This window comes from Hylobates moloch, unplaced genomic scaffold (assembly GCF_009828535.3).
Source record: "Hylobates moloch isolate HMO894 unplaced genomic scaffold, HMol_V3 SCAFFOLD_7, whole genome shotgun sequence".
NCBI classification, from domain to species: Eukaryota; Metazoa; Chordata; class Mammalia; order Primates; family Hylobatidae; genus Hylobates; species Hylobates moloch.
The window spans coordinates 111,320,556-111,344,280 of NW_026652282.1; the positions used below are offsets into that span (position 1 = coordinate 111,320,556).

Below are 23,725 nucleotides of genomic sequence, written 5' to 3' on the forward strand. Positions count from 1 at the left end.
GCGCGGTGGCTCACGCCTGTAATCCCAGCACTTTGGGAGGCCGAGTCGGGCGGATCATGAGGTCAGGAGATCGAGACCATCCTGGCTAGCACGGTGAAACCCCGTCTCTACTAAAAATACAAAAAATTGGCCGGGCGCAGTGGCGGGCGCCTGTAGTCCCAGCTACTCAGAGAGGCTGAGGCAGGAGAATGGCGTGAACCCGGGAGGCGGAGCTTGCAGTGAGCGGAGATCGCGCCACTGCACTCCAGCCTGGGCGACAGAGCGAGACTCCGCCTCAAAAAAAAAAAAAAAAAAAGATGTCACTAACGTTTGGACAAGGGAAATTTTGGAAAAGGACAAGATATCTTTTTTGCTTACTTGAATGCCCACATTGGCTTTTCCTGAAATTAGAGTATAATAATGGGGCTCCTGAGGGAAAAATGCAGGAAATAGGCAGTGGTATTGATTAAATGAGAGTAAATTCAGTTTTATTACTTTCATGTAAACTCAGTAATTCTAACTAAAAACTAACAAATGTGGTCCCTTTAGAATTCCTAGGAAAGTTTTTCATCAGTGGAAGGAAATAATTTCTAGTTACCAGATGTACACACTCTGAAGACTGGAGCTAGGTCTTACTCAAGTCTCAGTTACTGCTAGAAATTAGCATATTCATCTACCCTTCCATCCAACATCACCTGACACACAGTAGGCATCCAATACATGTTTGCCGAGTAAACATATTAGCATATTATGTTTGCAATTGTCTACTGTTAAGAATGCTTCCAAATGGCTTGCATAAATAGGCTAAATATTGTCCTGAGAGCATTTTTAAAAATGCGATTAGCAAACTTTTTATTTCTTAGAGATGACAAATTTTTATAGTCCTAAATAATAGGGATAGAAATTTAAGATGTTTTCCATGTGCCAAAAGAAGAAGACGTTCCATTTCCCTTTATAGACATGAGACAGAACTCTTCCAGAGCTCATTCTGTGTAATCAAACACTTTCAAGTGGCAACCAAACATTCCAACGTGCCTAAGCTGTCTGAATGTCACAGCAAAAGACAGCTGGTGATACGATGTTAGAATGACCAGAGTTTATACCATATTCACATTCCCTTTAGCACATACCAGATTCCACAGCTCTAAGACAGGTGTGTTCTGCTACCCTATTTTTCCCTCAAAGAGCACCTGGAGCCTGTCTAGAAAACAGACCAAGAGCTTTACTGCCAACCACTGTAGGTGGGATGACTAAATTTTCTAATTATAGAATTAGGAAAATGTAATTTGACATATGCACTTGTACTTTTGGGGGCAATGGGATAGAACATGTGACACTGGGGCTGCTCTGAAAACTCCAGAAAGTGTGGATTTCCATGCTTAAAGGAATGACTAGAGAATCCACAAAAGGGAAGTAACTTTATAAAACAGACAATGTGAAAGAACACAGCACAAACAGTGTTAAAATACATGAGAAAACATTTATAACACATTTAACAGAGAAAGCATTAATTTCCATGACATAAAAAGAACCTTACAAGTCCATAATTAAAAAAAAAAGAAAAATGGGCAAAGGATATCACAAATGATTGATAAAAGAAACACAAAGGGCTAGTAAACATTTGAAAAATATGCTCGAATTCAGTATTCATCACAAAAATGCAAATAAAGCAGTAAGGAGCTATCATTCCTGACCTGTCAAATTGGCAAAAATTTACAGGATTAATGATATCACGCACTGGCAAGAAGACAGGAAATGACTCAAATACCAGGGTTGAGATTCTGACTTGGTGAAGCCTTTGCAGAAGCCATTGTGGTAGTATTAGTCATCAAAATGTACAAGGCCCTTAACCCTTCAACCCAGCAAACTTACTTCTTGGAGTCTATTCTAGAGTAATACTTGTTCACGTGTACAAAGCAGCACAATCATGGCTGTTCATTGCAGCACTGTTTGTGGTGGCAGCCAAAAGACAGGAATAATTTAAGTATCCATCAACAGGAGGATCTAAATAGTAAATTTCCCAGTCTCTGATATGGTCCAGCAGGCAGTTATTAAAAAGAGGGAGAGAAAGTAAGGGTAGATATTATCTTTGTGGGGAAGTGACTGGAAAAGGGCACAGGAGTCTTCTGAGGTGCCAGAAATCTCTGTGCCATCTTTCAGGTGTTTGTTACACAAGTATGCTGTTTGTGAAAGTTCACTGGTGTACATATATAATTTGTGTACTTTTATGTACTTCAATAATAACATCTTAAAATAACAAAACACAGATTTGGGAGATCCCATGCTTTGGTGGAAAGAGGATTATACTAGGAAGGAGTTCTGAGTCCCAGCTCCTTTTGGCCTAAATTAGCTTGGGACCTTGGACAAGTCACTTAGGCTGAATCACAGTTGAGATGACTCACCTATAAAAGTGGGCATAATTATATCCTGCGTAGATAGTGGGCCAGACGATTTTAATATAGTTTTTTTCGTTTCTAGGCTCCACAACTCTTCAAGCCCTATTAGTTCCGAATGATAAACCACCAGTAAGTTTTTTGGATCTATCTCCTCTTCTCCATCCCTATTTCCATAACACTGACTCAGGTCCATATATCACTTCCCTGGGCTATTTCAAAAGTCTTCAACCTGGTCTCCCCAGTTCTAGTTTTGCCTTTTTATAATCCATGATAACCCTCTGGTTAGAGCATCTTCTGAAAGTCTAGCTCAGATCAAATCACTTCCTTCTTCAGAAATCTTAGAAAGCAGTGGGGCATAATGCAAAGTGCACAGGTCTCACTGTCATTTAAAAACCTGCGTTCGAAGAGCCTACTGGCTGTCTAATCTTGTGCAATCCAGTGAGCCTCTGAATCTCACTTACCTCATATGTAAGATGAGAGTACTAACAGGACCTTCTTCACAGAGTTATGGTGAAAAGACTTTCACTTACTAGTGTGCCAAGTTACAGGAAACATCAGTTAGGGGCCCAGAAGAAAGGCAGAGTAAAGTTCCTTAGCTACCACTTCTTCACTCACTCCAATCAAGGCAGAAAATACTTCTGGGCAGTCTGAGCTGCAAGACAAAGATTTCTAATCGACTGACCGGCTGTTTGACAGGAGGGCAAAAAGTGAAAGGCATCTCCCGCTTTGTAGGCAATGCCACTGAGAGTGTGGTGCTTTGTAGCAAAGGATGACAGTCTTAACTGATGGCAAGCTCCAGCCTGGGAGATCTGTAGTCCTCTCTGCACATCTAATGTGGTAAGAACTGCTTAACAGAGACCTCACACAAAATCAAGAGAAGCTGAAAGCTTGTGGTTGCCTTGCTAATGTAATTTAGGATGCATTAGTCAATGTTTCTCAGGCTGTTCATCCTAGATCAGGGTAATTATGGAGGGGAATAAAAAAGGCCAGATTAGAAAATAGCTTGCCAGCAGAACCACTGTATTTGTATGAGGTGATATGTGAATCAGCATCTGAAAACAGTATGTAGTTATGACTTGTTGCCTGCTCAGACTTTATGTCAAGTTCTGAAGCAAATTCAGCACTTAGTGTTCATCTCAGAGAAAAAGCCTGGTCACTGTGGTTTGTCACACAAGCCTCTTGCCAGATGCAAAGGCCACTCATGCTGGGAATGCCTCTCACATTACAAGATTTACAGAATCTCCAGGAACTAATCTTGGGCAAAGATGGATGTTTTCAACTTGATCTCTTATCTTTCCAATAAACTACACCAAGCATCTTCTACATTTTACCTCCTCCCCACAAAGCTTCCTTGACTGACCAGAAGAAAGCAGATGACTTCTTTAGCTGTACCCTAATTTCACAGAAAATTTCATGAAATGCCTCCACTCTTCATCCCAATTGTGCACTTGCACTCAATCTTCTACCTGGCATAGTGCCTAGTACGTAAAAGACACTCAGTAAATATTTGCTCTTATTTACTGAGTGTTCACTATGACCTGTCACTCTTTCATAGCATTCAGCATAATTACAAATAATTGTTTGTGTAGTTATTTGCTTAATGACTGTCTTCTTTACTAGACTGTTAGCATCTCAAGGCCAGAATTGGAATCTGTCTCATTCACAGCTTATTGTAACTTAAAGCCTACCACTATGCCTCACACTTACTAAGACTAAATAAATATTCACTGAATAAAAGAAAACCAGGCACTAAGCACTATTTATTCGTTTTCTCACTGAATCCTAAAACAACCCTGTGCACTTGGTATTATTACCTCTATTTTGTAGGTAAGGAAACTAGGCTTCAAGAGCTGCAATAACTTGCCTAAAGTCAGGGCCAGGATTCTGAACACGTGCTCTTAACAACTGTTACTCTGCCTCCCTCTTTCAAATCTGCTTATACTATTTATTAGTTGTCGCCTGGAAAAATTTCCTATGTTTTCCAAGCCTCAGGTTTTTAAAAAAATCTGTAAAGAAGTGGGGAATGGTGTCTATCTTATAGATTTCTTGGGAAGTTTGCTTGAGTTTATACATGTAAAGCACTTGGTCATAGCGGTTGGCATACAATCAATATTTAATAAAAGCTACTGCTGCTGTCATAGTTGCTACTGAATCAGATATGCAGAAGAATGTGGCTGGAGATAGGGAATGCCACCTGCTGAAACCTGCCCCCTCTCCCAAAATTAGTACACTCTGTTTCTGCAGTTGAGTATCTCTCCAATGGTTTTGTGTACCACTCTCATCACCTCTCACCATATTCTACAAAACAGCTTGAACACTAAAGATGCTTTTGCTTAAAATTCAAATGCAGAATAAGCAAAATATTTTAAAATTAATTACATTACACAAGCAATTGCTCAATGTGAAATACTACAATCTACATGACTTAAATTGAATAGCTCACATTATGGAGGATATGGAAGATTGGAAAAAAATCAAGACTGTCCCCTTAGCACACAAAAAGAGGAAATTTCATCATTATGGATTTTTATTTCTGTAGATAATCAATGGACATCAGGAAATAGAGCAGAGAAAGCAGAGAAACAGAAAATTGCAAATTAGGTGGTCCTTTCTGTGTTGAGATACCTAGAGAGGTCAACATTTACACAACAACTTTATCATCTTGACGGTCTACTCTGTTACTGTCACTTCTGTCATTTCAGTTCCTAATAGAGGACTCTGGACACATTGTGTCACAGAATACTACAAATGTCCAGCATTCTGAATCACAGTGGCCTAGGTACATGTATAATAGTCCTTTGATACAGTATAATTAGCTGCACTGCTTCTCAAGCGTGGCTGCATATTGGAATCATCTGGGGTGCTCTGAAATAGCATAGACACCTGGCCCCATTTTCATTTTGATTTAATTGATTCCAGACACTGATTTTGGAGCTATATTGCCTGGGTTTGAATCTCATCTCCTCTACTTACTATTGGGACACATTACTATCTGGACAAATTAGTCTCTGTGTTTGTTTCCTTATCTGTAAAGTGAGGATAATAACTGTATTTACCTGATAGCGTTGCTGTGAAAATCAAATAATATATTTGAAATACATAGTGTCAGGCACACAGTAGGTGTTCCATAGGTATTAGCTATTAGTAGTAGTAGTAAAACGGTATTTTAATTGTTATACTTTGGTGTTGCGGAAGAGAAGGGAAAGCTTGTGGAGTTTGCAACCACATGTGACAATGCTGAAATGGCAGCAGAAGTATCCTGTGTTTCAAATTTATAAAAATGAGATCTCTTCATTGTAAGGTACTACTTCAACAATAGAGGATATGAGTTTGATTCCATTTGGAATGTCTCAATTTTGTACATGAAGAAGTAAAAATATAAATGTAACACATGTGTACTTGAACAACCCTATTTACCTATACCATACAATGGACTGTCATTGCTAGTTTCCCCGGTATAAAAAAATCCTAAGGAAAAGACTTTGAAAAATCAAAATCATGCTAATCTTAAAAAGCGATATTGGGGATTGTAGGGGTTTGGTTCTTGTCCCCACTTGTCGCCATTCTGTGGGGAAGAAGAAATTTCCATTGTGTTTGTGGAGGGGGACACAGAGTATCATAAAAACTCCTCTGGGCTTTCACCCCTGCTTGTTCTTTGGCACAGGAGCAAGATTGACTTATCTGATTATCACGCCTGTAATCCCAGCACTTTGGGAGGACAAGGCACGTGGATGGCTTGAGCTAGGAGTTCCAGACCAGGTTGGGCAACCTGGTGAAACCCCGTCTCTACAAAAAATACAAAAATTAGCCAGGCATAGAGGCACGGCCTGTAGTCCCAGCTACTTGGGGTGCTGGGGCAGGAGTTCAAGCCTTGGACCTGGAGTTCAAGGCTGCAGTGACACGAGACAGCACCACTGCACTCCAGCCTGGGTGACAGAGGGAGACCCTGTCTCAAAAAAAAAAAAAAAAAAACTAATATTATAAAAAAAAATAAGTACTTATTCATGGCCTATCCTGTGCATTCTGGCTCTCAGGTCTAAATACCCTCCAACTCTTTTATAGAGTGAGTAGAGCCTAGTCAGTGCACAGGCACCATCTTCTAGAAGTAGACCTACAGGCCCATTTTGCTCTTCATTTCTAGCTTCCACTGAAGTGTGACAAAGGCCATCACTCTCAAGGGCGCTGGGACGGTAAATGGTCTGCTCTGAAGGCTCAATCATCTCCACAGGTGAGTATCAAGGAATACATTTGAAGCTAGAGGTGGTAGGAGGTCTCATTAGGCCTTAGACACAAGCCATGTTCTTCAACATAGTTTTATCTATAATAAAGTAGATGCAATATTTTGTTCCTCCTGAGGTGTTTTGCGTTTTTTTTTTCTCAGTTTGATTCAGAACTGGAAAAAGAAAACCAGTGTGGTTATTTCATGCTCTTACACCATAACAAGCAGAGCAGTAACCACAAAAGTATTATCTGACTGCTTTTAAGTTGCTTTCCCCATTAAACAAATTTGGAAACTGAGGCTTAGAAATGGCTTCTGTGGTTTACTTAAGGCCAAAAGTCTAATAATAAGTGTCAAATTCAGTACTAAAAGCACAGACTTCAGTACAGTTTTCACTACATGTCTGAGTGTGCTCCTTTCCCTTATTAAGGCTAGGGAGGACCTTACAGGTCCCAAGGACAAAAATGACATTTGCTTTCTGCACTTTACTAAGCTAGGAGGAGATGAAAGCAACCTCTCAAAATGCAAGAATCCTCTTACTCTGAAATTCAGTTTTACTCACCTAAAACTGATTTTTTTTCCAGACAAATCTTTGCCCAATAATCAAGAAATTGAAAGACATTCTCTAGACGAAGTTATACAACAAAGTTTAAATCACTGATATAGTTTAGGTATTTGTTCCTGCCCAAATCTCATGCTGAATTATAATCCCCAATGTTGCAGGTGGGGCCTGGTGAGAGGTGTTTGGGTCACAGGGGAAGATCCCTCATGGCTTGATGCTGTCCTTGTGATAGTGAGTTTTTATGAGATCTGGTTGTCGTAAAGTGTGGCGTCTCCCCCTCCACTCTCTCTCTTGCTCCTGCTTTCACCATGTGACATGCCTGCTTCCCCTTCGAGTTCTGCCATGAGTAAAAGCTTCCTAAGGCCTCCCCAGAAGCTGAGCAGACGCCAGCACCATGCTTCCTATAAAGTCTGCCGAACGGTGAGACAATTAAACCTCTTTTCTTTATAAATTACCCAGTCTCAGGTATTTCTTTATAGCAATGAAAGAATGGCCTAACAACCACAGACAAAACATAAGTATAAAATGTTTTCCTGCTTGAATGGAGTGGCCTTAAGGGTAGGCTAGGATGGAGGACACAAACTGTCCCTTACCAAGTAATCAGGTGTCACAAAAAGATTCTTCTGTAATTTGCTGAGTTGCCCGAGTTCTGCTCTAAAAAAGCAATTCCTTCATAGGTATTCCCCAGTCTCAAACTCTTTTCTGTCTTGAGAACAAAGTGCCTTCCCCTGTGCAGCAGCCAAAACAGATACGGGGCCTCCCATACCACCAGGTGAGCTTGTGACAAATCACGTAATACTATTAGCATGAGAGATGTTAGCATTTCCAAGTTACAGATACACTTTCACAGTAAAAATGAATCGATTACATGCCACAGTCCTAGCCAATTTGAAATGATTATATGTGTCTGGTAATAACTAGTTCTCATTCTGCCATGAATTAACCATGTGACCTTACACAAATCCCTTCTCTGGGTCTCAGTTTCTTCATTTATAAAAATGATGGAGTTTGGCCAGGCATGGTGGTTCATGCCTGTAATCCCAGCACTTTGGGAGGCTGAGGCGGGTGGATCTTTTGAGCCCAGGAGTTCGAGACCAGCCTGGGCAACGTGGAGAAACCCTGTCTCTATTAAAAATACCAAAATTATCCAGGTGTGGTGGCGCACATTTGTAGTTCCAGCTACTCGGGGGGCTGAGGCAAGAGAATCACCTGAGGCTTGGGAGGTGAGTTGTGATAGAGCCACGGCACTCCAGCCTGGGTGACAGAGTGAGATCCTCTCTCTCAAAAAAAAAAAAAAAAAAAAGATGGAGTTAGTTGAGGTTGTCTCCAACTCTAAAATACTAGACTTAAACATCTACCACTAGCCTCTATATTACCAGCGTATCAGGCTACTTACACTTCATGTCTGCTGAGAGAATTGCTAATGACTTAAGTACAATGAAGTCACAAAATCATTCCAAAGCTATTTCAATGATTGGGGCAACTTAAGAGAGATGTATTTCCATTTTTCTATCCTGCCTCTTTTGTGCCACCCTGTCTGCCCTCCCTTGGACAGTCCTTGAAAATGAAAACTTCATACTGGATTTCTTCTATCAGACCTGAGAAAGAAAGTAGGCTTACTTTTTTGATCCTCCAGATTTCAAGATAATGGTTTTATTTCTTGAAACTGTAATCAGATAAAAATGTCCAAAGGACTAAAGAAACTGAGTAGGGCTATTAGTCTACCCTTTTTCTTATTTTAATTCTATCTGAGGGAACAATAGGCTCTTCTTGCCTTTGGCAAGATAATAATTCAGCTGACATGCTAGAAATACCACACACCAAGATATAAAATGGTGGCATTTTCTCTCTTTAAAAACAATCAATGCTTTCATTTGTGGACTTCAAGGTACACATGAAATAAAAAGTCTCAGCCCTGTGAGTCTGAGGTAAATCAAAAGGCTGTAAGTGTCATAGAAAAGTTTCTTGGTTCGTAGCCCTCCTTTCAGGTAAGAAAGGAAACAAAAGTACTCTCAAGTAGATGAGTGTTCATCTCCTTTTTATATTTCTCTTCCAAGTGAGCCTGAACAAGTCTTCTGATAACCCATTCTGATAATAGTTCTTCTTTATGGCTGACCAAATTTCTTCTTGCTGCTCTACAGGCCCACTTTCTCCTATTAATCTAGCCTTGTAGTGCTGTAATTGTTCACTGTCTTTATATTGTCAAGTATCATTTTGATTTCCAGAATTTCTAAAGGAAAGCTGAGAATGGAGTTGGGAGCTCTATGCTCAAGCCTGGATACTCTCTGGAGGTCCTTATCTAATTATAACACTCCTGGTGATGCTAGTCTACCTTAGACAAAGTTATTTCTCCTCTCTAGTGATTAGCACCTCATGTGTAAAATGCAATGAGTATGAGAATACATTAAGAGAAAGAAACAATCACCATACCAATACAAATTTTATTGATTTTGAAGGGTCTTTCTGGAGATCTTGAACTTTTGTGATTAAATAATTATTGCAAATGAAAACTGGCTGAAGATCCCTCTTTTCATACTGAGTCATTCGTTATTCACATGAACTTCAGCAATACTACTTTTGACACATTTAAGCACAAATCTATCTTTCAACACAGGCTTATAGAGAAAAGACAATGGAAATAGGACTCTGCCCACACCTGGATGTTCACTTTGGTATCATAATTATTCCTGGGTAGTTTCCCACTCTTCCAGAGAGCTGACACCTTCTTTGAATATTATTATACCATGATGTTGCTTAAAACAATGCATTCGATTTTAGTCATCATCCAGTTGGCCTTGTTGACTCATGGTTTTTTCCACTTTAGTGGAAGTATTTCATGAAAGAGTTGGTATTTCTGCTTCTACAAATCCAGATGGCTCTCAAACCAGGAGGCAGTTGGCAACTTTGGGAAAAGAACTTGGCATTGTGATTTTACATGGGTTTAACAATCTTCTACTCTTTTGCTATAGAGTACCATCTGAATAAATGGATTTGCTGCCATCTTAGGCAATTTGTACAGCTACAGCATCACCAAGGAAACATTTCCATGGAGAAAAGGTAAAATTTAAGAGGAAACACACTCTGAAGAATTCTGAGCTCATCTTATAAAAGCTACAAAGCAACCAGATCCACAAAGAAAGATTATGTGGTCAAATATGGCAGTAATGTCTAATCCTGATTACTGGTCTACTTCATAGTTGAGGCAGGGCACTTAAACTTTACCTATCAGTTTCCCTTGGGCACTTAAGAAATCTCAGCTGTAATAAGGCAAGGATTCCATTAGGGCCAGGTATTTTTTTTTTTTTTTTCACAAGCACCCAGATTTGATTTGTGCCTTTTCTAAGGGTGTAATCTCACAAATGTCTGAGTAGCCTTTAGGGACAAGTGAAGCTGTCAGTTGGTCAAATTCAGATACAAAGGCACAGTTTCGTGCAAAGCTCTACCCTGAAAATGACAAGAAAATAATAGGGAATTTAAAGGCATAGAGAAAGCAATTATTCAATCAAATATGTGATCAAGCAACAAATATTTCTGGAGCATCTATTTTGTGTAAGACACCATATCTCTGCTAAGAGAGTTGGGGCCCTTCCAACAGGGGAGTTATAACTGAGTTGAAAAGCTAAGACATATATATATATACACACACACACTCATAAGCAATAGTTCAAGGTGGTCCACAATCAGTGTCAAGTGATTGATATGAATTTAATGACCGATATATTTCAGAGGTACAAGAGAACATTTCTAATTAAGATGATCCAGAAGGCTCCTTAGAGAGGGTAGGACTTGTACTAGGCACTGACAGTTGGATAAGACTTTGACAAGTGAAAGAAGAAGGGGAGCATGCTGGGAAAGAGAAATGAATGGTATGAGCACGGTGGTGAGGTAGGTAAGCACAATGTCTTCAGAGAAAGGTAGTGGATCAGTGTGGCTGAAATAGAAGACTTGTTTTGGGGAGTAGCAGAAAAAAAAGAAAGCTGAAAAGAGGAACCATGAGATCTGAGTTTGAAGGGATCCTAAGATTATCATATCCAAGGCCTGCTCCTCTTATTCTTACCTATTTATTTTCACAGAAACACAGCCTTCCCTAGTCTGCACCAATGTTTTACATACATTTAAGTAGTGGTTCTAGATTCCTAATAACTTTAGACACAGTAACTTCAGCATAGTAGTTAGAAATAGACTTTGGAGTTAGAGGCCTGGGTAAACCACTTGCTAGACATTCAACTTTGGGTAAGTTTATCCTTTATTTCTTCATCTAGAAATGTGGGTAATAGTATACTTACAGTCAAGGGATGAAGAAAATGAGAAAGAAGGCTTGAAGGAGACAGTAAAGGAAGAATCTGCAAAGTGTATTACCAAGGAAAGCAAAAGTAGAGAAAATACAAAGAAGGGGGCATTGTTAATAGCATCAAATGAAACAAAGAGTTCAAGGTGGTTGCGACCTGCCAAAAGGCCACTGACTTTGACAATCTGAAGGTCACAGGTGACCTTTAAGAAATCAGTTTTAGTACAAAAGGAAAGAGGCAGTTTGTAGAAAACCGGAATGGTAGGAGGGATAGGAAAGGAAGGGAAAAAGAATGTGTAGTGTGGAACTGGATCTGCAAGCAAATATCCCTCCCTCGTTTGTAGGGAAGGAGAGGGAGAGAGATGGCTTTGACTCAGTGGAGTTACAGGGCCGAGTGATGCAATGACTGGACATGTAGCTTGGAAATGAAATGGTTGGTAGCTCCTATGGGAACTTCCAACCCTAGCTTTCCTCCTTGCCACAGTGCAGGGAATGATGACAAAGGAAGAGGGAAGTTGCTACTCATGAAATATCTTCCCTCTTCCTTTTGTCTAGTACTGCAGAGAAAGAAAATAATATTATAAAGCTATCTGCCTATTTACAATATCACAAGATTGCTGCTGAACAATTATAAAAGACTCCTTGTATAGTAAAATCTCATTAATTTGGACTACACTAATTTGGAATTTGTGGTAATTTAACCTGGGTTGGAGTTACCTTTGTCCTACTAACAAAGAAAAGGTTCTCTAAACAAATAGTGAACAAGATTTCAAGGGAGCTAATTTAGCCTGCCAGGGGCTTATTTCACCTATTTTAAAGAACATACTGTTTTTTAAGAACTTCAGCATATTCATTATTTGAATGCAAATTGCTTTGCTAATTATAGATTAGCATAATCTACTGTTAAAATCCTATATCTGCAAGTTACTTTGCTCTCACTGAATATGCTCATTAGAAATAAAACTGCAGTTCTTTAAAGTTAATTCACAATTCAGATTAATACATACTCCCTTTCCCCACCCTCATGAGTTAACTGAAGTTCAGGAGGTATTACCCTAAACTCGCACATCACTTAACATCACTTAACAGGAATACAATGGAAAAACTAGTAGGTGATCATAAAGGTCTCAGAGCCAAAAGAGATGTCTTAAAGTTGGTGCCCTAAATCCTGTGCACTCTATCCGTGGCAAGTTCCACTTAGAGCTGATTTAACTTTTACTTATACTAATCTGGCACATCAGGTTGGAGAGATGGCTGGGTTTTTTTTTGTTGTTGTTGTTGTTCTTAATTCAGTAGAAGGACAAAAAGGGCTGCTACATGAAGGGACACTGAGAGGAATAAAAAGTGACTGTAGGCTGCAGAAAGGAGACAGGACATGTGTAAAATGTGGCTATAATAACTAAAAGACCACCACAGCGTAGAACAATTTAGTGTAGAGGTAAAAAACCTATATTCTTTAGTAAACCCTTAGAAATTTAAAAGTATTAGAGTGCAGTACAATAACTAATGACTGGAACTATGCCCCTAAATGATCAAGCAAAGTGTAAATTATATTGAATACATGTCTTTAAAAGACAGATGAGTTTATACACACACACACATATGGTTTATACTCATAATGCTTAACCTAAAAATGTGAAACACGTTGATGATTTAAAACATGAAATTTATAATATCATATAATAATGCTAATAAAATAGCAACACTTATTAAGTGATTACTGTATGCAGACACCATGCTAAGCACTTTACCTACATCATTTCAACTAAATGTCATAACAAATCCTAAGACATAGGCTTTGGTATCACTTTTACTTTACAGCTGAAGAAAGTGAAACTCAGAGAGGTTAAGCAAATAACTCCAGGCCACAGAAAGAGATAAAACCAGGATTAGAACTCAGGCCAGTTCCTTGGCTACACACCATGCCTTTCCATGCTCCAGAAAACAGAGCTCTCTAAGAATCACTCATTTCTTGAGGGTTCCATGTAACTAGTGTTTTCCTGTATTTTCATTTTCCAAACTCATATTTAACAAATATCTTGATTTATAAGCAGAGATCTATGATCTAAGAGTCAGATATGATACATTTGTAAACATGTTCTATTTCATAAGCTGAAAGTAAAAAGTAATAATAAAAAACAAAACAAAGAAAAAATGATGAACATGTCTGTTATGCCCATCCCCGAATCTCAGATCAGTTTCTATATACTACGGATTCTACTTCCAAATGAATAACCATGCAACAAAGAGATAAAATTGTAAAATATCAAATGATCAGTTAAGATGTGGCTCTCCTATTGTTTCCTCACTCCTTTTGGAAAAAAAAAAAAAAAAGAAACATTAAGATGAGAATAGGCCAATGGGACATGAGGGATTGGGGTAGGAGAAATTGCAAGGGAGGCTAAAAGCTCCGTTGGGCTGTTATAGAGGGTTTAGAAGAATCTGTTTGCCAACTGTTCTAAGAGAATTATAAGGGCATAAAACATATGTAGGCATAGTGAGTATTGAGGGGAACAGGGGTAGAGGTGGGGAGATGCAAATATATGCAGTCATCTGTATTAGAAGTAAAAGTGAGGATGGCCTGTCACATGTACATACAAAGACAAATGCACAGTGAAACCATTCACTCATGCAATTCCTTCTACCTAAATTGATGCTCTTTACTCATCTCGTCTCAAGCCTACCCACTCTTCAAGGATCAGCTAAAAATGGCACTTCTGCCATGAAGTGTTCTATAATCCCTAAGGCAGAATTAAACTCTTCCTCATTTGTGCTCTTCTCATCAGTTTTTCACCCTTTACACATTTGCCACAGCACTGATGATACTCTATCTAATTATCACAGTTATTCGTGTATGTGCTTTTCCCTCCTTCAGTCCCATAATGAGTTCCATGAGGACAGGGGACTCTTTCTCATTTCTTTAGTTCCTACAAGCCCTAGCATAGTATGTGACCTGCCACATACTAGGCTCTGGGAAAATGTTGACTCTGGCACTGGCTTAAGACAGTGCATTATCACCTAGCTTACCTGAAGGAGTATTTGTTCTCTTTCTTTTCTTGCTTGATTCCCCTCCATTCTCAATGAGGCCTTCTGTGACCAGAGGGCCACTGGCACTACCAAACTGCAGGGGCTCGTTGTTGTTGGCAGGGTCAAAGGGCAGCTGGTTCAATCCTAAAGAAGAAAAAGAAAGCCAAAGTCCAGACTCCATTAAGGACTGGGATCATCTCCAGATTTTATTATATGAGCCACTAGTGGAAAACCTTTTAAATCTTAAGAGCCTAGGAAAAACAGGTGAATTCCTTAAAGACAGTTGCCTTCTGTAATTTTTACAGATCTTTTTGGTAAGTACAAAATTAAAATATAAGACTGTGGCTCTGTCATTTGTAAGATCCCTCCTGTTTCTGTGGCAACTTAACATTTTTAGCCATAAGCTAGCAACTGTCTTCTACTTCCTCCTTTAAGGAGATAGGTCCCTCATTAAATGTGGCTATGGTTGGACCCACTGTTCCTTGTAAAAAGTTTGGCTTTGCATTCCTTTGATTATCTCCTGACATTTTACCATTCTTTCATTACAAGGTATGTTGAACGGATGCAGATATAATCATCAGACTATCCTGTGTCAAAGTCACTTCCAACAGTAATATAGGGGTCTCTAAAATCAGAAAACCATAACTCCATGGCAAATGAGAAAAGGAAACAAATATATAGAAATTGCAAGGGGGTTATTTTGTAGCTGGAGCAATGGGGAGTTATGACCTAGATTTTGGTAATGTTAATCTCATTCTCTTCAAATAATATTAGAAGCATGGTCACTTTACTCGTCACTCCTGCACCATATAAAATGTCAAAAGGTATTTTCTACTCTCCAAGTCTTACACGGTTCAATAAGGGGCAAGCAGAGACAGAGACAGTTCTTACTCCTCTGGCAGCAGCACCTGGAATTTCAAGTGTTTCAATTAAACTTCATGAAATGTGAAATCAAAAGCTTTTTTAAAGCCCAAGTTAAGACATCTCCTGTAAGCCTTTTCTCCACTGGTTCTCTAATCCTGTCAAAGGGGGGAAATCAGGTTGGCCTGATATAGCTCACTCTTTTTTTTTTTTTTTTTTTTTTTTTTTTTGAGATGGTCCCTCGCTCTGTTGCCCAGGCTGGAGTGCAGCAGCACGATCTTGGCTCACTGCAACCTCTGCCTCCCGGGTTCAAGCGATCCTCCTGCCTCAGCCCCCCTAGTAGCTGGGATTATAGGCATGAGCCACCACGCCTGGCTAATTTTTGTATTTTTAGTAGAGACGAGGTTTCTCCATGTTGGTCAGGCTGGTCTCGAACTCCCAACCTCAGGTGATCTGCCTGCCTCGGCCTCCCAAAGTGCTGAGATTACAGGTGTGAGCCACCATGCCGGCCCGTTAGAATCTTAGCATTCATTTTATTGAAACTTGATTGACCTTTAGTTGACTGGATTTCAAGGTTTTGTTTTTTAACTGACAATTTACAACATAACCTCAAGAATTGTACAGCTATGGGCCATAGAATATTTGGGAGTTAAAGAATGAGCTATGGGCCAAAAAAAAAAAAAGAAAAAAAAAGAAATGACATTAAATTATTATTTATAATAAAGAGTATCCTCTTGCTAATGTTTTCAGCCTGCATAAAAAGTACTGTTTTTCAGCAATCAGACTCCACTTGGATCACCTCCATTAAATGTCTTCTGGAACTTGTCAAACGTTCTTCCTTACATCATGTGAGTAACGAAGTGAAAGAGTAAAACTTGCTTCTGGATCTTAAGCGAACTGTTCACTGCATCATATACATGTTCTATTACATCCCTACCATGACTAGAACTAAAGAAACAAACATCAATTGCTATGTACTAAAAAAAAATTGAGATCATGATCAAGACTATTTAAAAAGAAGACTAGATGTTTATTCCACTTACAAATGAAGATTGTTCTTGTACCTGATTAGTCCCAGAGTCAAATATGATTAATATACTAGTCCAAAACTTTTCTTGGAATTTCTTTCTGTAATATACTGATCAAAACAAGTTCCATGGAAGATGGAATGGCATAGTGGAAAGATCCCGACAGACCGGGATTCAAATCCTGGTTATCCTTTACTAGCTGATATCTTTTGACAAGTCATGTGGTCTCTCTTAGTCTTGGTTTCATAATGTGTAAAAGAGAGTGATAACACACCTAAGGCTGTGGCAAAGATAAACAAATACATATTTATGAGAATTACATTATTCTAAGTAAATTAAAACAAACTTTCTCCCTATAAACTTGAAAGCTCTTCTAAAAAGGAAACTTCCCTCTCTCCCTCTCTCTCACAATTGTATTCTTGGTGCCTAGCACCGTACCTTGAGCGCCCAAATGAATTAATCCTTAATTGGATGGGGGTACATGACTCATTCTTTTAACCCATGTAATTAAAGACCTGACAGCTGATAATCAAGAATTAATGCCACAGCTTAAAAGTTCTGATGCTGATTATATCAACATTACTTAAAATAATTAGATTCTAAGTGCATCTCCATCATTTGAGTACTATACTACAGAATGGTAAAATGCTGATGAAAAGGAATGTTCGGGGATTAGGAGGTTCTGATTAATGATGGTTAATCAGAAAAACTTTTTATTTTTGTTTTGCATTTGATAATTTTACAGAATAATATATTAGTCCATTTCCCTGACTTATTAAGTAGATGACTGAGGATTTTCCGGAGGTTTGGAGCCACAATTTGCAAAAGGACATTAATAAGAGTACCTAACTCACAAGACTGCTAAAAATATTAAATGAGATTATATGTGTAGAACATTCAGCATAACATCTGGCACATAGTAGACGTTCAATAAGTATTAACTACTACTATTATAACATTGAATTTCCATTTTTAATTTCTAGTTACTGATGTGCAATGTGAGGAGATTGTTCTGAATCTGCCCTGATCCAAGGATATACCCTGCTTTCCTCATTGAACCTTTTCATTCCTGTTTGTACCTTTTTCTAAAAGTTGAAGGAATCCAAGGGGAAAAAAATCTAATGAGTTAAAGGTGTTCAGTTATAGACATTTTATTAGAATTATGCTTGCCCTTTATTTAGGCCCATATGGTAACCTTAGGGATACAGGTATTTTATTAATCACATGAATGTACAGATTTTTGGCACCAAATAAGACTGAGATTTCAAGTACTTTCTGTGTATCCACCTCATATATGATCCAGATATGTGAAAATCATGACAATTCAGTACAACATTTCAGGCCTTTTTTTTTTATAGAGAAAGATCTCATATGGAGGGGGGACACCTCACTCAGTAAGCTGACTCACTGAACACAAATCCATATTTTATATCATCCAATACCCAATACAGTCTCCAAAGATTTGTAGTTCAAGAGGAAGGATAAAAGAGAGAGCAAAATCCTATGACACCAGTGCTTCCTAGCTACTTTTACTGTTTTGTTTCATTCCTTCCATAAGACAGGACCAAATAAATGAATAAATCAGTAAATCAATAGGTATTTAAACGGTGTTTTTAGTGTCATGTATATGTGACCCAGGTCAAATGCTATTTTAAGTAAATTAGTCCCATTAAAATGATTAAATACTAAAAAAGAAAACCACCACTTTAATTCCAAGAATTCTTATTGCTGAAATTTCAATTATGACATAAATGTAAAAATATTGGCAATTACCATATTGTAATCCTCACCCAAACTACAGAATTTATCTTTAAATCTCTTACGGAAGCAATTTCTACCATTTTTTCTAGACATGATGAAACTGAAAAATATTAGATTTGGAAGAAAGTTTTGAGGTTATCTAGTTTATTCTTCTATTTCTATAGAAATTTTATCTATAGAATTCCTGACAGGCCTAAATCCAGGGGCACTGCTTAGCCTGGGACCCATTCCTTGCTGGGCTCCCAGGCATTCAGCTTGCTTTTAAAAACTACCACCTATTCTATTTTGGGAGTTCCTTTTATTTCCCTAAAACAGGTTCTTGCTTATCTTACCTAAAATGAAGACATAGGATGTCTAACTTTTAAAAGTTTCTACTGATAATCACTGTAAGAAAAACAAATGACAGAGTAACAGATAACTAACAAAGTCAGAAATTGTCCAAAGTCTTACACATTCCTCACAGTCCTTGCCCTTTTATTCCTGAGGATAAATTTAATAAAACCTCGTACTTCGTTCATTTGTTTCCCTCACATCTCATCTCCTCATCCCTCCAGCCCACAAAATTTACAGTTTGTCCAAAGGGAAGCACAAATTGTTAAAATAAAGACAAATAGATAATAAACACTGGTGTTACAGATTTCTACTATTTCTCTATCTTATGTTCACAATAAACAAATCCATGTGGTAACGTAATCTCATCTAAAACCAAGTTGACTGGTGTAGACAGCTGACCAGCTGTTATTTCATGTCATGTTGAAATGCAGATTATCTGACTCCATAACACATATGAGGCTGCTTTAGAAAGTATGTATATTGGGAAAGGGTGGGGGTGGGGTTCCTTGGAGAATGACATTTCTCATCTAATGGAACTAGGGGGTTAAACATCTCAGAATGAAGTGTGATTCTCAGTGAATACTGCAATCTGCAGGTCAAGGAGTTCACAAGCAATGTTGTCTGCCATACAGATGCAAATGATTCGTGGGCTTTGAGGAAAGCACTAAAGAATTTTCATGATTCTTGTGTGAGAAGATCAATAATCTCTTTGTGCCCAGCTGCTTTAACAGTTACTGTCACAGTTCACTTTACATAGCTGTCCACTATCAGGTCAAATTAGGACCAACCTTCATGATGCAATCTAACACTTTTAATGATTGCCCTAGGTTGTAATACCAAAATGTGACCCTGTGAGTGCATGCCACTTTTTATCTGCAGCTGTGGCTCAGAGACTGTATAACCCTAGCGAAAAGAAACACAATTCCACCCTGGATTAGTTCGCTTTAAAAGAAAATGGCTAAAATCTTGAGAAATCTGATAAATTCAAATTAAGGCAACAATCTCAACACATAAATTAATGTTGAAAAAATAAATATCAGTACTCGGCAATAAGAACAGTCTAGCTAATTTGTCTATTAAGCAAATTTCGATAACCTAATTCTTATTTTCCAAATGACTTCAATTTAAAATCAGATATGGGACTCCATGTTGGGAGATGAGGGTCTCCAAATTCGTTTTCAATTCAAAACTTTTGGAAAAACAAGGGATTAAGATAATGGCCAGGCCCTTAATGTTCTGGCAGGCGCTTTTGAAGGATTTATCCATCTCTGGAGGCCCCTCCTCACTTTCATTCACCCTTCCTGCTTCCTCAGTCTAGGCCTCAAAACCATATTTGTAGCTCTCACTACCCAACCATTCCACCTGCTACTTCTGAGGGAATATTTACAATGTCCAAAAGAGTTGGACCGCAATATTACTCTTCAGCCACAGGGCTTAGCAGCCAAAACAACTGAACATATCTCAGTGCTAGGTCTTAACTGATGTCGAACAAATGAAACCTACTTTGTCAATTTCATGAGTTCAATATTCTAACTGGTTTAGCTGAAGCAAGGGTAATTGTATGAGTTACAAATAATGGGTAAGTAAAGGTAATGAAGAAGAAGTGAGAAAGAAAAGGGAAAAGTCCTTTTGGAAGCACTAAGGGGCTTGCTTGAATGGTGGTAGACAAACTTTCAGAGCCTAATTTATCTTTAAGTCGCCATTTTCAAGGTGGGATACAGGTCATAGACCAATTTTCATTGGCAGTGATCCTTCAGCAACTTTTAATGACTCCCTAAGCTACTTGGTCAAGTCACTAAAGTCTCTCATAAAAAGGCCGCATCCATTTCAGGTCTTGTCTCCCACTATGCCCCAGCTTATGCTCTACCCTAATACTTCTCAAACTTTTTAATGTGGACATGTGTTCCCTGAGGATCTTGTAAAAATCAGATTCTAATTTAGTAAATCTGAGTTGTGTTCTGCTTTTATAAGTTCCCAGATGATGCTAATCCTGCTGGTGTGGGAATCACACTTTGAGTCAAAAGGGCTGGCACTCCAGCAAAATGGAACTACAGCATTCACTGAATCCATCCAGTACTTTCCTACCTCCACACCTTTGGCTCACACTGCTCCTCCACCTGCTTCTTAATTTTCAATGTTTAAAATATCGTCCTTCCTTTAGGGCTTATCTCAGATGCTATTTCCTTCATGGTGTCTTTCCTTATTCACCTCTACTCAAGCCAATACATACACAGCAACAGAGAGAGGGGAACTACCCATCAGGGAAACTACTATTCATTGGTTGTTTAGGATGTGCTTGTTTACAAATATTATCCCTTTATTTTATTTTCTTTTTTTTGTTTATTTATTTATTTATTTATTTTTGTAGTCTTTCTTTTTTTTATTATTATACTTTAGGTTTTAGGGTACATGTGCACAATGTGCAGGTTTGTTACATATGTATCCATGTGCCATGTTGTTTTGCTGCACCCCTTAACTCGTCATTTAGCATTAGGTATATCTCCCAATGCTGTCCCTCCCCCCTCCCCCCTCCCCCTCCCCCCTCCCTGAAGGACATGAACAGACACTTCTGAAAATAAAACATTTATGCAGCCAAAAAACATATGAAAAAATGCTCATCATCACTGGCCATCAGAGAAATGCAAATCAAAACCACAATGAGATACCATCTCACACCAGTTAGAATGGCCATCATTAAAAAGTCAGGAAACAACAGGTGCTGGAGAGGATGTGGAGAAATAGGAACACTTTTACACTGTTGGTGGGACTGTAAACTAGTTCAACCATTGTGGAAGTCAGTGTGGCGATTCCTCAGGGATCTAGAACTAGAAACACCATTTGACCCAGCCATCCCATTACTGGGTATATACCCAAAGGACTATAAATCATGCTGCTATAAAGACACATGCACACGTATGTTTATTGCGGCACTATTCACAACAGCAAAGACTTGGAACCAACCCAAATGTCCAACAACGATAGACTGGATTAAGAAAATGTGGCACATATACACCATGGAATACTATGCAGCCATAAAAAATGATGAGTTCATGTCCTTTGTAGGGACATGGATGAAGCTGGAAACCATCATTCTCAGTAAACTATCACAAGGACAAAAAACCAAACACCGCATGTTCTCACTCATAGGTGGGAACTGAACAATGAGAACTCATGGACACAGGAAGGGGAACATCACACTCCTTTATTTTATTTTCTAATTATTATTCTTATTTTACAACAAGGAATGGGAAACTTACAGAGTTGAAGTAAATTTCCCAAGGTCACACAAGGAATTCAGGCTTTGTTTTTCCTTTTTCTGGTGAACAGAGTCTCACTATGTTGCCCAGGTAGGTAACTCCTGGGCTCAAGCTATCCTTCTGCCTCTGTCTCCCTAAGTGCTGGGATTACAGGCATGAGCCGCCGTGCCTGGCCTCAGGATTTTTCGATTCTAAAATACTATTCCGGCTCTCCTTGAATGTTAGCCTATACTTTTCCTGAGCCTTTTAGAGCATGCCTTGTGTTACAGTTCTTTGGGTATTCTGTCTTAGCCTACCTTCCCTTCTGCCTTACCCCACTCCCACTTAGTGGTAAACTCCTTGAGGACAGACTTTATGCCTCAGTCATTTTTTAGTCTCTCCTCCCCAAAGATGTGGCACAGTGCCTTGTACTATATTGTAAGCACTCCAGAAATGAGTACTGAACTGAACTCAGCTACAATTTGGGATACAGCATGGATAGTCTCTGACTTACAATGGTTCAACTTACAATTTTTCAACTTTATGATGTGAAAATGATAGACATTCAGTAGAAACCATACTTCTCTTACCACGCTGGGCAGCAGCAGTCAGCTGCGGCTCCCAGTGAGTCACAAATTTTTGACTTATGATATTTTCAATTTTCAATGGGTTTATTGGATTGTAACTATATCATAAATCAAGGTGTATCTGTAGTTGTGTTTCCCACCCCAGGCACCAGCTGACCTGCTGCTGGAGTTGTCATGAAAGGAAGAAGGAAGTAAGGTTTATGGGTTCCTTCAGCATTCCTGGTATCTTCTGCATCTTAGGATTCCTGAAGCCTGGGGAGTGGTGGTAGAAAATCAGACACTCCACTCCTAAGGTATCTGCATAATTTCATTCTCTCTTTCTGAGGGGCAAAACAGTCCTTCCACTGACCAAGACCCTTACCTGAGAGAATACTATAAAAGACATCCCATATATGGATCTTCTGTTAATTGTTCTATGTACATCAGGTTACATGTCCCATTTACAACCTACAGTTAAGAAAAGGCAGTCTCGGCCGGGCGCAGTGGCTCACGCCTGTAATCCCAGCACTTTGGGAGGCCGAGGCGGGCGGATCACGAGGTCAGGAGATCGAGACCATCCTGGCTAACACGGTGAAACCCCGTCTCTACTAAAAAATACAAAAAATTAGCCGGGCAAAGTGGCGGGCGCCTGTAGTCCCAGCTACGCGGGAGGCTGAGGCAGGAGAATGGCGTGAACCCCAGGGGGCGGAGCCTGCAGTAAGCCGAGATCACGCCACTGCACTCCAGCCTGGGTGAAAGAGCAAGACTCCGTCTCAAAAAAAAAAAAAAAAAAAAAAAAAGAAAAGGCAGTCTCTATCCAGTCTACCATTGATGGGGATTTAGGTTGATTCCATGTCTTTGATATGTGGTACATATACACCATGGAATACTATGCAGCCATAAAAAAGAATGAGATCACCTCCTTTGCAGGAACATGGATGGAGCTAGAGGCCATTATCCTTAGCAAACTCACACAGGAACAGAAAACCAAATACTGTATGTTCTCACTTATAAGTGGAAGCTAAATGATGAGAACACATGGACACACAGAGGGGAACAACAGATACTGGGGCTTACTTGAGGGTGGGGGGTGGAAGGAGGGAGAGGATCAAGACAAATAACTAAAGGGTACTATGCTTAATACCTGGGTAATGAAATAATCTGTACAACAAACTCCCATGACATGAGTTTACCCCTATAACAAACCTGCACATGTACTGCTAAACTTAAAAGTTTTTAAAAAAGAAAAGGCAATCTCTGGAGACGTGCTATCCAATACAGTACTCACTAGGCATATGTAGCTCTTTTATTATTATTATTATTATTATTATTATTATTATTATACTTTAAGTTTTAGGGTACATGTGCACAATATGCAGGTTTGTTACATATGTATCCATGTGCCATGTTGGCTTGCTGCACCCATAAACTGGTCATTTAGCATTAGGTATATCTCCTAATGCTGTCCC

The 23,725-nt window shown here is 39.0% G+C and overlaps 1 protein-coding gene across 1 annotated transcript in view; it reads right to left on the minus strand.

Moving 5' to 3' along the window:
* The window catches only part of ENOX2 (ecto-NOX disulfide-thiol exchanger 2), a 294,849-nt gene that overhangs the window by 160,778 nt on the left and 110,346 nt on the right, over window positions 1–23,725 (minus strand). The window contains exon 2 of the mRNA XM_032757614.2: window positions 14,472–14,615. The gene's annotated coding sequence lies outside the window, so the exon portion shown is untranslated. The remainder of the gene's footprint in view (window positions 1–14,471; window positions 14,616–23,725) is intronic.